Here is a 13,553-nt window from a genome sequence, read left to right on the forward strand (position 1 = left end):
GCCTTTTTACTAGTCTGATCATGCCTTTTCTAGCCTAGAGGAAAGGACACATGCAATGGGTTTCTACAGGATAAGAGCCCTCTTTTGGGGCCAACCTTAGCCAAGGATGTGCTGCACTTATTCCAAAGCTACAGCTGTTTGTGATTAGCTCTTGCAGTTCATGCACAAAGCCAGGGGCATATGGGCTGCAAGTGTGAAATTCATTTTACTGTCTGCCACCTTACAGAACCAGATGTGCTGGGCCCCCTTTACCTGGGTGACCTTTGTCTGAAATCCTTTACCCAAAGAGTGAGGCAGATTTTTGAATCCCAGAAAATACAAAGATCTCTTTACACTTTTGTTGAAATCATTTATATAATGAACAGCAGACATTTACCTGGCTCATCCTTAAACCAAGAGATCTTCATTTTGGGACAGTGCAGAAGCTGGAGTTTTGGTTCAGCCTTTAGTGAGCACCATGGTTGGATGCTGTCTTGACTAGTACCCTCTTACATAATTACATTATATCTCTTTTCTACAATGAGTACCTCAGCAATAGAAGCAATACATAGGATTTGGAGAAGAAAACACGATTACTATGTTTACAGGGGCCCAAAGAGGGTAGCTATTGCTGTGTGCCCTTATTGTTTGTTTGTTTTTAAAGATGTTATTTATTTATCCATGAGAGACAAAGGGAAAGAGGCAGAGACACAGACAGAGGGAGAAGCAGGGTCTCTGAGGGGAGCCTGATGCAGGACTCAATCCCAGGACCCCGGGATCACAACCTGAACCAAAGGTAGATGCTCAACCACTGAGCCACTTAAGTGGTTTTTGCTATTGGTTTTTGCTCCATACACACTCCCTTCTGATAACTGTGAGGACTAGATGTCCACTAGATACAGCAAAGTGCTTCAATCAGCCCTTGACACGTGGTGAACCCTCAGGAGACATCACCTTCCATAATCCTGGGAGTAGAGCCATGACCTGCTGTTCTTTACTGTCATCAGGGCAAGAATACTGGCCAACGTGCAGTGTACATTCTCAAGAGTCTGTGCAGGAATAAGTGTCTCAGCCTTAAGGGGTTCCTCTGGGCCCTGCAGTAGGTCCTTGTGAACTTCTGCCAAGTTATTTCAGAGCAGTTACCAAAGGGCTGAAGCAGTTATTCGGGCTAGATCCTTTATGTCATGGTCTGGGCAGCCAGCCTGACCTCTACATACATTTCTTCCTCCATCTTCCCTTCAGGGGGCCTTGCCCAGGACTGCTCGCTGCCGCACCTTCCTCTCTCCCTCAGAAGCTGTGAGCATGGAGGAGAGGAGAGAAGACTGCAGTTTTGCCAACCCTTGGCAGGAATCTTTCCATCTTATTTTGTTTAGAGGACTGCTTCCACCAGGCCCTTCAGCTGTGCAAAGATAAAGGCATAAAGCACTGTCTCAACAATTAAGAGCAAGGTTAGTCAGCATGGTCTTCATCAGAATGAAGTTTCTTTCCAAGAGGTAAAGAAGCAACTCTATTTCTGTTGGCAAGGACTCTGTGTGTGTGTGTGTGTGTGTGTGTGTGTGTGTATGTGTGATGGGGAGACAGAAGCAGGCAGATGTGAGGGGGAGGGAGGGAACAGATGAGTGTTCTCTGCAATGAATATAGAAAATGTAAGCACCCTTTCAAGATCCAGTTCTAGACCTAAACACCATGTTATGAGAAGTCAGACTTTCTGCATTTTTTTTTCCTTGATGAGCATTTTATTTCCTCAGTCTGCTGGGCAGTTACTTAGAGAGCACTTTCCAAAGAGGATGATACAGCACAGTAAATGGCCCAAGGGACTGCTCTGTTCAAACCTAAATCAAAAGTCATTAACACTGTTGATTGCCATTTGGCAGCCTCGGTGAAAGGAGTTCATATCAGCAGCTACCCACCTCCTTGGCTCCTGACTCCTCCAGCCCCCTGACCAGGTCAGGACAGACCCAGTCCTGAGCAAGTGGCCTTCCAGGTAGCTGGGTGAATCCTGCGTCAACCTGCCAACCCTGGAGAGCCACAGCTTTGAAGACCACAGGTCTGATGGGGATCCAAGGCCTGACATGCCCATGCTGGGAGAACGAGCTAGAAGAGCTGGATATTTAGAAATAGAAGACCTCATCATCACACATATCTGGCCCCCAAAATGTCTACTTTAAATCTTTTTTAGATACATCCATAGGTAAGAACAGGTGAACAAATACTCTTGCTCGCTTCATACCAAATACAATTAAAATAAATTTATCAACTCAGAATGAGCCAAAAATGATATATAATTATCTGGAGGAACAAGTTTGGTATCTACTAACTTAGTTTAAATTACTGGCTTATGAAGACTTGCAGTGAATTTGGGGGAACAGGAGAGAGAATGTACAAATAACTAAGTAACAAAGTTTTTAAATAAATATAAATGTTGGCCAGTGCTAGAAGGGAGTTAGCAGGGTGCAGAGAGTGAGAAGAACGGGAGGGCTCACTTGACGCTGGGTGAGGAGACATCTGAGCGGAGTCGTGAAGGACCGGAAGGAGGCAGCCTTGCCAAGAGGCAAGACAGCAGGTGTAAGGATTTGGAGGCAGGACTGAGTTCGGTTCATTAAGGACCGGAGCAAAGGCCCCAGGGTGGCTGGTGCACATGAATCAGGAAGAGGAAGGGAAGACAGAAGGGGAACACATCCAGAGGTGCAAGGGAGAGATAAGGGAAGCTGGGGTGAGCAAGCCCCCCGACCATGGCAAGAATGGATTGAAAGTACATGAGCACCATGTGGAGAGGAACTTTCCAACAGTTCGAGCCATCCAGATGGAACAGGCTGCTCTGGCAGACAAAGACGTGCCCAGACACCAAAGCTCATCTCCGCTGTTCTCAAGAATGGGGTGCTCAACTCATCTGGTCTGAAGTTTGGCTTCAAGATCATCCTTACTGCATATCATCTTGTTAGATTTAGTCCCTCCCTCCAGCCTGACTGGCTCTTTCCAGAGCAGCATGCTTCCAGTGTTCTCATCTGGAACATCTTTCATCTCATGGATGAAACTGTCAGCTAGAGCAAGGCTCAGGACAGCTGGCTGCTAAATCTAACCTCCAACAGAGGGGAGAGGCTGTTCTTGGGGACGTAACGAAGAGGGTTCAGGCTTTAGACAGGGAGTAGATGACCTGTACTATCTGCTATTCCTGACAGAGTTTATGAGATCTGTGTGAATATATCACAAAGTTGGTATTTAGGGGAACTTGTCTTTGTGATGATTCACTGTGTCAATATGGGAAAAGCAAATTTCTTTTTCTTTTTTTTTTTTTGGTAGCATTTAAGTAAGACATTTTTATTATAATTAATCAATATTTCTTTTTATGCCAACAAAATATTTCTGAGGAGTGTCCAGTATCTTTTCTACAGTTGCTGCAGCTTTCAGATCCTGGGATTGGAGGCTGGCCAGGCATCCACTCATCACCTAGGGAAAGGGATGTGTGATAACCATTATGTCGTGGGTCCCTTTTCAATCCAGAAGATGATTTCATTTTTGCTACCATTACAATATTCCTATTTAGGGAAGCCAGGCTTTCAAAACTAGCATTTTGAAGAACCACTTACCTTAAGCATTGATGCACCGTGGGCAGAACCAGTTCTTTTTGGCAAATGCAGAGCATCCAGCCACAGGTCAATAGTTTGCACAGTGGGCAAGTTCACCATTCACTGCTGTGAATCCCCTGGAGCTGGGAGCATCTGGCTTTGGTCACTTGTTCCCCTAAGTGCAGATGTTTATGCTTTTGTTTCCTTATTTATAGAATTAGAGAAAATGAGATTCATCTCATAAAAATATTATTTTTTAAAAATGCCATCTCCTGAAAATACAGAAGAGTCAGAGAAGGCAGCTGCTGGTGTGCCCATCTGTCCATACAGCACAGACACAGCGCTGCTTTGGAGGAGACTTGTTACTGTCATTCCAGGTTCTCACTGCCTGTTCCCGAAGAGGCACCTATAAGCAGAAATCCCAGAAAAAGACCTTCGACACAAGGCCTTAGAATCTCCTTCTTCTCTCATGTAAGATACGCCAGGTAAGAAATGGGATGTGGTCAGAGCCACTTTTGTGTGATTCCATTTCTCAGATCACCTGCAGCAGAATCACATGGGGTGGGGTTGGGGGATGCCTGTTTGAAGTGAAGATTTCTGGACTATAGCCCAACCTAGTGAGTGAGAATCTCTGAGGATGGAATCTGGGAATTTGCTTTATTTGATAAGTTATACACATGATTTTTAGATATACTGAAGATTGAGAACCACTGGTATTGCTTTTCTTGGATGGACTTTTTGGTCTATATTTAGTTTAGTAATTAAAATAATGGCAGACAGGGTGCCTGGGAGGCTCACCGGTTGGGCATCTGCCTTTGGCTCGGGTCGTGATCCCAGGGTCCTGGAATCGGGTCCCACATCGGGCTGCATGGAAACTGCTTCTCCCTCTGCCTCTGCCTCTGCCTCTGCCTCTGCTTCTGTGTGTGTGTGTGTGTCTCTCATGAATAAACAAATAAATAGTCCTTAAAAAAATAAAATAATGGCAGGCAGTGCTTACTCTATGTTAGTCATTGTTCTAAATACTTCTATTTATGTATGTATTATTAATTTGACCCTTACAAAACTTTATGATACAAATCTATTATAATACCCCTAAGAGTGGAAACACAGAGAAGTTAAGTAACTTGCTCAATAACACACAGCCAGGATTCAAACCCAGGCAGAGTCCGGTTTCAGAGTCCACATTTTTAACTCTAGATCAGGCTATTTTATACCTTAGTTTCCTGTAATATGAACACATCCCCCCATGTCCGATCCATCTGGCAAAAACTCTTCTTTCAAAACTAACTTAGCATTTTTGCCTCTGTGAATTTTTTTCCTCACCCCCTTGAGGCAGAACACTTCCTTCCACTGTGTGTGAAAGGGGACATGGGAGCACAGGCAGTAGCAAAGTTACCGTCTCGCCTCTTGGCCTTCCCCCCACACCGTGACATCTACTACTTGTTAGCATTGGCATTAAAGCCACAGGTTTTAGGTTGTTAAAAATGACCCTACCTTACAACATTCACTGGCATTGAGTTTACCTGTCAATCAAACTGTGAAAACCCAGGTCGGATCTCCTAGGCTCGAAGTAAAAGTTCCCCTCGTTGACTCATCAGAACAACTCCATGTGAAAGGCCGACTGGTTTTTTGAAGAAGTGAATGAATGAATGAATGAATGAATGAATGAATTGTTTGACCACATGTCATTCTCTGGTATCTCATCAGTGCCCCGGGGGATCAAGTCCTTTCCCTCCAAACCAGAGGTCCTGCTTTGCTATGGAGGGTCATTACCTTTCTTTGGCAGTTGCAAATGTGCCGATGCACATCATAATGCCTCATGTTATGCAGCGCTTTTATCCGAAGTAGACTGCAAATCCTTTTGAATTGTCAGATCCATCCTACGTTAGAGCTGGGACTTGGGCACTATTATCATCCCCATGGTGTATGCAGAACCAGTAGAAGGTTAATGACTTGCCCAAGGTCACCACACATGAGTGGCTCAGGCGACCTCGGAAGCACCTTCCTGACCCACAGGCTTGCACTGCCTCCCGTGCTCCTTCCTGCTCGCTTGGCCTCCTCTGCCATGTGCTTCAGTGCACACCTGCAAGCTCTGGTCACTTGTGCGTTTCCTGGTATCAGATACTCTTTCACTCCTAACGAGTCCAAGTGTGACAATCACTCCATCAGCGCCTCAAAGCAGGAGCATTTGAAAGGAGGGCGGCTATTTTCCATGAGTACAATTATTTATGTGCACAAATAATCGTGCACATAATTGGCTAATGGAGAGTGCAATCGGCCACATGTGGGCATAATTAGCCACTTGCCCCTCATTTGGAGGGGATAATTATCAAAGCAGGCAATTTTATATCTGCGGATAATTGTACAATGCAGAAGAGAATGGTGGATAGGAAATCCGGTCCTTAATTACTTTTCATGTCGTTACTTCCAGAAAAGCGTTTTAAGATAAAGGTAACTTTCTGTTTTCAATTGCCTCCTTGGATCAACTGTCAGATCTAGTTGTGAGGAGAAGGCAGAGAGCAAGGGATAGGAAAGAATGTGCCAGCATTTTGTGTACCAAGCTGAAGTCTGACGCTTCCTCGCCAGAAAAACCCCAGCAGCCAATTACCCTGGACATTACACCGAGGCCCACCTAGTGGCCAGCCATCTGCCCACGCAGACGATAAAGCTCAGTTTTTATCCTTCTCCATTACTGCGTATCATTTTTGCTTTAGCAGTTTTAACGTTTTCCTCACTTTGTGGTTTTATAATCTCAGAAACGCCAGTTGGCTTGGCACAGTAAGTGATTTTGTTCACTGCTGGAAGTGGGTCATTTAAAATGCTTTAACAATACCTTTAACTAGTCATTCATCTGGGGATGTACATTGAATAATAAATTGAGAACACGTCTCTTTGTGGTTTTTCCAAGACGTTAGATGACAGAGATTTTAAAGTCTCCGCTGTGCCCCCTGCATTCCGGTTTAAACAGCTCTGCAAAACTTTCCCACTCTCCCACTCAATCACATAAAAATACACTTGCTAACAGCAGATCCTAAAAATACATGTCACATGCGAGCACAAGGGAAATTATTTCTTAACATGAATTGACTCTTTAGGAATATGCAAGCTGAGTAATTTTTTAAAAAGAAACTCCAAATCTCCCATTACACTACCCTTCATCTCCATCAGAGTCTGGAAGGGGGAGGGGGCTGGTATGCCCAGTGGTTGGGGGACACGCTTTTTGACATTAGAAAGGCGTGGGTTCCAAGCTTGGTTCTGCCGCTTGCCAGTTGTGTGAACTTGAATAAGTTGTTTAAAATTTCTGACTCCATTTCCTCATCTGTTAAGTGGGTTGTATTGAAGATCAAAAGGATTGCAGGTAAAGTACCTAACACAATGCTGGGCACATTGTAAGAGCTCAAATAAGTGCTGGCTATAATTAATATTAAGAGCCTCATCTTTCATCTATAGGTTCGTAACCTATATCAGTCACATGACACCATTTCCTGTGTACAGGCCTCATCTCCCTACTAAATGGATAGGCACATGGTCTTATACATCTTTATAATCCACACAGCATCATGCCCATAGAAGATGCTGAATAACTGGCAATGGATGAGTCGCATAGCATCACGTGACATCTCCCTCTAACAGCCACTGACCTTGAGCACAATGTCACACTGCCTTCTATGGCTTCGGGACCTAGATCATAAACTCTACCCTCTACCCTTTTCTCCACAGTCACCCTCCTGGATGGGGTGGGGGAGGGGTCCTTCTAATCTCTGTGTTCACCTCTTCAGCTTCATGACCTCTGCATCACTCTAGCCACTCTTTAGACTTCATCATCCCTCATAGCTAAGGCACCCCAGGATCTTGAGTTTTCTTTGATCTTATTATGTCACCTTCCTTACCTTCCACCTTGCGGGGGCCCAACCGTGCACATCTCTTCCCAGCTCTGCTTTTAGTGCCTTCACATTTATAGCTTGAAACTAGTCACTGTGGGAGTATTTATACCACATAATAAGCAAATGCTACAAATCGAGGCTTTCCCCACCCCAGGAGAACGAGTGGCTAACCATTTTCCAGCATAACATTGCATATGGTTACATATATTTATATCATAACCCCTAATCCCTTCCCATCTCACTGTTGTCCATCATCCCCTATTAGCTTTTACCTTTCTATTTTGTAATCCAGAGTCATCTCTTCCAAAACACATAATACTGCCCTTCCATGCCATGTCCTTTGATGGTCTGCTCATTCCTTTCGCCAGGCTCTATTTATGGGTGACTCCAAGTCTCCTCTGCTCCCACTCATTCCTTCTGTTACCCGTGTCTCATTAACTCCTAATGTACTCCTCTCAGCTGACATTCTTAACCTGCAATTTCTTTACTTTTTTTAGAGATTTTATTTATTTATTCATGAGAGACACGGAGAGGCAGAGACAGGCAGAGGGAGAAGCAGGCTCCCTGTAGGGAACCTGATGTGGGACTCAACCCCAGGACCCCAGGATCATGACCTGAGCCAAAGGCAGACACTCAACCACTGAGCCACCCAGGTGTCTCTTAACCTGCAATTCCTGATGCCTGCATAGTAAGCGGCGTTTTAAATATGGTGGACACTGTCTGTCTGCATTTATTGTTCTGCTTTCACATTACCTCTTTAAGAGAAGGAGAGAAAGACAGAGGGGTCACATGCAGGTCTTTTAATGGCTGGCCCGCTGGTGCCTTTAGAATTTTTGAACCCAGTTTTAAGTTCTGGCAATGACTTTCATGTGGCATTGGATGCTTTTTTTCACTCATTTCAGAATGGAGCTCTCTACTATGTATCCTCATACAGCCCTGACCCATGTCAACCTCGAAGTGCTTTCTCAGACCAGTACAGCTCTTCCTTGAAAGAAGAAAATCATAAATATTTCCTTTTTTAAAAAAAATTACAAATCTACAGTCAGGTGCTTACCCCAGAGTAGTGTTGCTCAAGGTTGTTTATACTGAGCCCACAACCAAAGCTCAGTGTTCCTCTGGAACATTCACTGAACCGGGGCCTGGGCCAGAGCAGGCTGGGGGAGAAGAACCCTTACCGTCAGGCAGGAAGGGGAAAGGTAGGGCAGGGGATGATAAAGAATTCCGTTGAAGGGCATTGCACCCTGCTCTCTGTGATCGCTCCGCACGTGGCTAAGTGGGAAACAGCTAACTGAGCTGGGTGCATTTGGCCTGCACAGTCCTTTTGAGGGATTTTACCCAAAAATTGAGATTTCTGGCTTTTCCTGAGAAATCTTCAGTATTGGCCCAACCGGTCCTGCATTTCTGCATGGGAACACAATTGGCCGGAAATGAGTAGCAGCTGCCCCTTTAAAACAGGAGCAGGGCTCCAGCTGGAAACAGCCCACAGCCCCCACCCAACCACCCCAAATTGTTTTACATCCAGCCCAAATCACTCATTTATGTTGTTAGCTGGGCCTCTGCAGGCATTTGAGTGTGTGACTTCCAGCCTAAAGGAAGACCCTTTAGGGGCTTTACCTGTATTTTAAAAAATCTCCCAAAGTGACGTTTTATAGGCAATAGTAGAACCTCAGTGTTTTTCTCATCTATGAGCCTCCACAGAGAGGGCCTTCTACAAAGTTAGATGTTAGATGTTCTACTAACTTCTTCTTTAGATGTTAGTTAGTTCTACTAACTTCTACAAAGTTAGTTAGATGCTCAGCTAACTAGAACGAAGTGCTCACTGAATTAAATGGATTGCACATCTGGGTAGCCTTGCTGGAGCTCAGGCATAAAAGCCTGCTCTTGGCGGGATGAGCACTGGGTGTTATGCTAAATGTTGGCAAATTGAACTCCAAAAAATTAAAAAAAAAAAAATTGCTGTTCAAATGTCACTTGTAACAGTTTGGGCTTAGGTCTCTTAGCAAGGGAGGCAAGGTCCCCTCGGAATGCACGTGTATAGGATGCACAGGCCCTTTGAAGAAGATGAGTGAGAATCAGTTACTTAGGGAAGCTCCTTTCATTGGGCAAATTTATTAGCGGATCAAGATTTCAGTGCTTAATAAAAGGACCAGAACCCTTATTAGTCGTTTAATCCTTACTTTGCCATGTGGGCCTCTGTTTCCTCATTAGAAAAGCAGGACTTGGTGGCAGCGGAACATTCTGCATGATTCCAGTCTGGGCTCCTCCAAAAGAAGGGGGGGGAGGGGCGGCAAACTAGTGTTAATCCCAGCACCTTCACAGCAAATGTCTTTATAATTAGTCTTGTTACTGACTTTAAAATAATTTTTAAAATCCCTAAATAAAATAATGAACGTTATGCTTCTGATGGAGAAGGAAGTGGGAGACTGTGAACAAGCCATTTTCTCACCATCATGACTTGTTCTTGGGGAACAGCACCTGGCTCAGGTTGTTCAGCGTCTCCCTGGGCCAGTCAGCCTAGAACGTGGAAGAAACAGAAATCCTGCACGGAAATTAATAAAGATCTCTGATACACCGCCTTTGAAGCATCTGCCTGCCCTCAAAGTCATGCACTTGCTCCCATACTAATTAGAGCGGAACAAAGTGGGTGCCTTTCCTTTTTGGTAGAAAATTAAAAACCAAGAAACTGTTTCCCTGTCCTTTGATGTAACCTGACACCACTGTGCATAGGAAGCATCTCCCGTATTGAAATGAAGGATCAAGAAAACACCAAGGTGCTAATTGAATTCACATCTCCTCCTCTCCCAGAAGCCAGAAAAACAGAACTAACAAAGCAGTTTTAGTTCACAGAATCTAAAGAACCCAAACAGACCCCTTCCTTCTCAAATCGAAGTCCCTTTAAAGCATCTGAAATTGTCGCACATCAAATTTGATGTTGTGTATTTATTTCTACGGAGGACGTTCCTCCAAAGGCAGCAAGGCTATTATTTCCACAAATAATTTGTTTACCACATAGTTAATGATATAAAATCTGTGAGGGCTTGATCAAAAATGGCCAGAGATACTCATAGCAAGTCAAAGTAAGTGAACAAAGAGGAATTTCTTAGCTGAAGACAGGTATGACACATTTAGATCATTTCAAAGCTCTTGAATCACTAAGAAAATCTATGATTAGTTTTTTAAAAATTCATTAAATCGTTGTAGGACAAAACCAGAACTCAAATAAATCGTCACTTGCAGCTACAACTTGTCAAGTCCCTACTCCATACCAGATGCTATTCTTGACATTTTTCGTAAGTTTATTCCCCACTATAAGCGATCAGTATTCCACTTTACCCATGGAGAAACATGCTGAGAGGCAAGGTCGTTTAAGGTCATTCAGCAAGCGGCAGCATCGGGATTTGGATCTGGTCTAACTAAACCTAAAACCTATGCTTTAAATACCAGAAAGCCTTTATGATGATGAATTTGGCAATGAGCACAGGTTTGACCACATCCCGTAAATTAAAAAAAAATCACTCTTCTTGTTATTTTCTAAATCGTCTGTTGAAGTTTTTATTTCTTTCTTTGCAGACGTGTCTCTTAAAGTCTTAAATTTTTGAAATGTATGGCTGAAAGTTGTTACACTGTAACATTAGTAGCTTATTCCGTTTATCATACCTGTCTCGACTCTTTCCTCCTACTTGTGAGTACTGCCTGTCGAAAATCTACTCTCCTTGGTTAGACAGTCTGTCATTTTTGTTTTATTTGGGACTGGAGAATTAATGGATGGGACTTAAATAAGACATGGTGGAGGGATGGGAGGTTTAAACAGATAAGCAATGAAGAAAACAAGTGTTTGTATGGATAAAAATGTGCAAAATTGGGCAGCCCCGGTAGCTCAGCTGTTTAGGGCCGCCTTTGGCCCAGGGCGTGATCCTGGAGTCCTGGGATCGAGTCCCACGTCGGACTCCTTGCATGGAGCCTGCTTCTCCCTCTGCCTGTGTCTCTGCCTCTCTCTCTCTCTCTCTCTCTGTGTGTGTGTGTGTGTCTCTCATGAATAAATAAATAAAATGTGCAAAATTAAAGATTCTAGAGGAAATAGCATAGCAGTTTTAAGAGTTTCCAGGTTTTCTAGTGGCTCTTAACAGCTATTTATAAAAATACTGAAGCATCTTATTTATTTATTCATGTGCAAAGCAATCAATATCATGCTTCTCTAATATAACACCTAGTATGTCCCATATCAAACTCTCGAAAAAGCAATTGATTAAATAAAGGCAATGACATTTATTTCCATGACCAGTGATAGGAACGCTATTGTTGAATTATACTCTTCTAGATATTCTTGTCATACTTGTGGGTTTACTTTTCTGTCTCTCTGCTTCCCTGGTGAGCAACTTAAGGAAAGCTACTGTGTCTACTTAGCTTAGCATCTCCTGCGCCTAGCACAATGCCTAACACAGAATTGGCACGTGGTAAATTCTCATTGAATGAGTAGAGGCATTGCCTGGAAATCCCTAAGTGACCACTGGGTTGGACCCCAAGAACTAGTTTTGACCCAGGTCCAGCACAAGTTCTCCAAACCCCTTTGAACACCAAGCATAAAGCTACGAGGTCTCCCAGCCTAGAGATGGGTCCATTTCCCTAGCCCTGGCCTGACCTGCTTCCAGCTTCTTCCTCTTCTCCCTGAATGTCTGCACCAGCCCCAGGTAGAAGGATATACGAATTATGATACCAACTCATGAGCTACTTTGAAGACATCCTAGGTGAACCGACGCCTGAATACTGAGTAGGGCTCCAAGTGAGGAGCGGAAAGTGAAAATCAGACAGGCAGACAGGAGGCTAGTCAATTAAAAAAAAGAACTCAAGAAATTCCCTTAGATTAATTGCTAACGAGCTTGGAGGTCACTGTCACATCTTTGCCATATAGTTAGGAGGTGAGAAAATGAAGACAGAGGGGACACAGAGTTACTGAAAAGCGTTAGTACAGAGAAGAGTGAACTAGGATAGTAACCAGTGGCAAACCTCGGTCAAGGAAGATTTCATTGTTTTGGCTTTTGTTTTAAAAGGCCGGTTGCAATGCAGGAGACAAAATATGGAGCAAAGGGAAGATAGAGCCCCTCACCCTCAGAACTCACACGGAAGGGAGACCGTAATAATTTAAAAAGTGATCTGAAGTCAGCCGTGACATAACCTTCAAAGATTACAAGAAATGAGGAGGAGAAGCAACGGCCTTGGAAAATGTGACCGTACAGCTAAATGTCATTTTGACAGCTTCTTTCTTGGAGGTACATTTAAGATTATTTGAGTTGTCATTTTCTCTAGGAAGACTTCACTTTAATTATACAAATATTGAATATTTTTCAAGATAAAAATGGTAAAGAATTTGCTTTGAAGTCTTTAGCCTTCAAACACTATTATATGAAATCCTCATTGGAAAAACAGTGAGGAATATGGAAATACGTGCAATCCGGCCTCATAAATGAGGAACTGTGAATGTTAATAGTGCAGTTTTACCACAAACCTTTTAAAGGGCCCACGACGGAGAGGCTTTGTTATTTCAAATATCACAGATCTGAGGGCTCCCTGAGGGAGGTAGTGATAAATATTGGTAAAATGCCTATAAAGACAGCACGGCAAAAATAAGCCAAAAGTTTGAGTTGGCCATTTAAAAAAGCTGCGTAACCTTTCATTTAATTGCCTTTTCGCAGCAAACCAGAAATAAAATCTGAATGCAAAATGTGCTGGTTACCTCTGAACATGCTCAGTAATATCTGCCATCAGGGGATTTAAAGTGTAATTGCTTTGTTCTCGGCTTAGGTGCAACCAACTAGGGAAAAATTGAACTGTGGTGTGCCAGGGGCAGTATGTGTCTCTGGGCAGGGCTGGGGGCCAGGGCAGAGGGGGACTGCAGAGTGGTGAGCAGCCTGGAATAGTGGAAAAAGCTAGACACGCATCAAAATCCCAGCTCTCCCATTCTGCAGCTGAGGATCTTGCCTGAGTTACCAAACCTTCCTGAGCCTCACTTTCCCCATTTGTAAAATGGTTATAATAATACCTAATTTCGAGACCTATAGTTAGAATTAAAAGGCATAATTCATTCATTCGACAAGTACTCATTGACTACCGTGTGCCAGGCTCTGTG

The 13,553-nt window shown here is 43.6% G+C and overlaps 1 long non-coding RNA gene across 1 annotated transcript in view; it reads left to right on the forward strand.

The window, feature by feature from the left end:
- Positions 1-3,021: 3,021 nt before the first annotated feature.
- The window catches only part of LOC144301076 (uncharacterized), a 145,861-nt gene continuing 135,329 nt past the window's right edge, over positions 3,022-13,553 (forward strand). The window contains exon 1 of the long non-coding RNA XR_013367807.1: positions 3,022-4,030. This is a non-coding gene — a long non-coding RNA (uncharacterized LOC144301076). The remainder of the gene's footprint in view (positions 4,031-13,553) is intronic.

This window comes from Canis aureus, chromosome 29, assembly GCF_053574225.1.
Source record: "Canis aureus isolate CA01 chromosome 29, VMU_Caureus_v.1.0, whole genome shotgun sequence".
In the NCBI taxonomy this organism is placed as follows: Eukaryota; Metazoa; Chordata; class Mammalia; order Carnivora; family Canidae; genus Canis; species Canis aureus.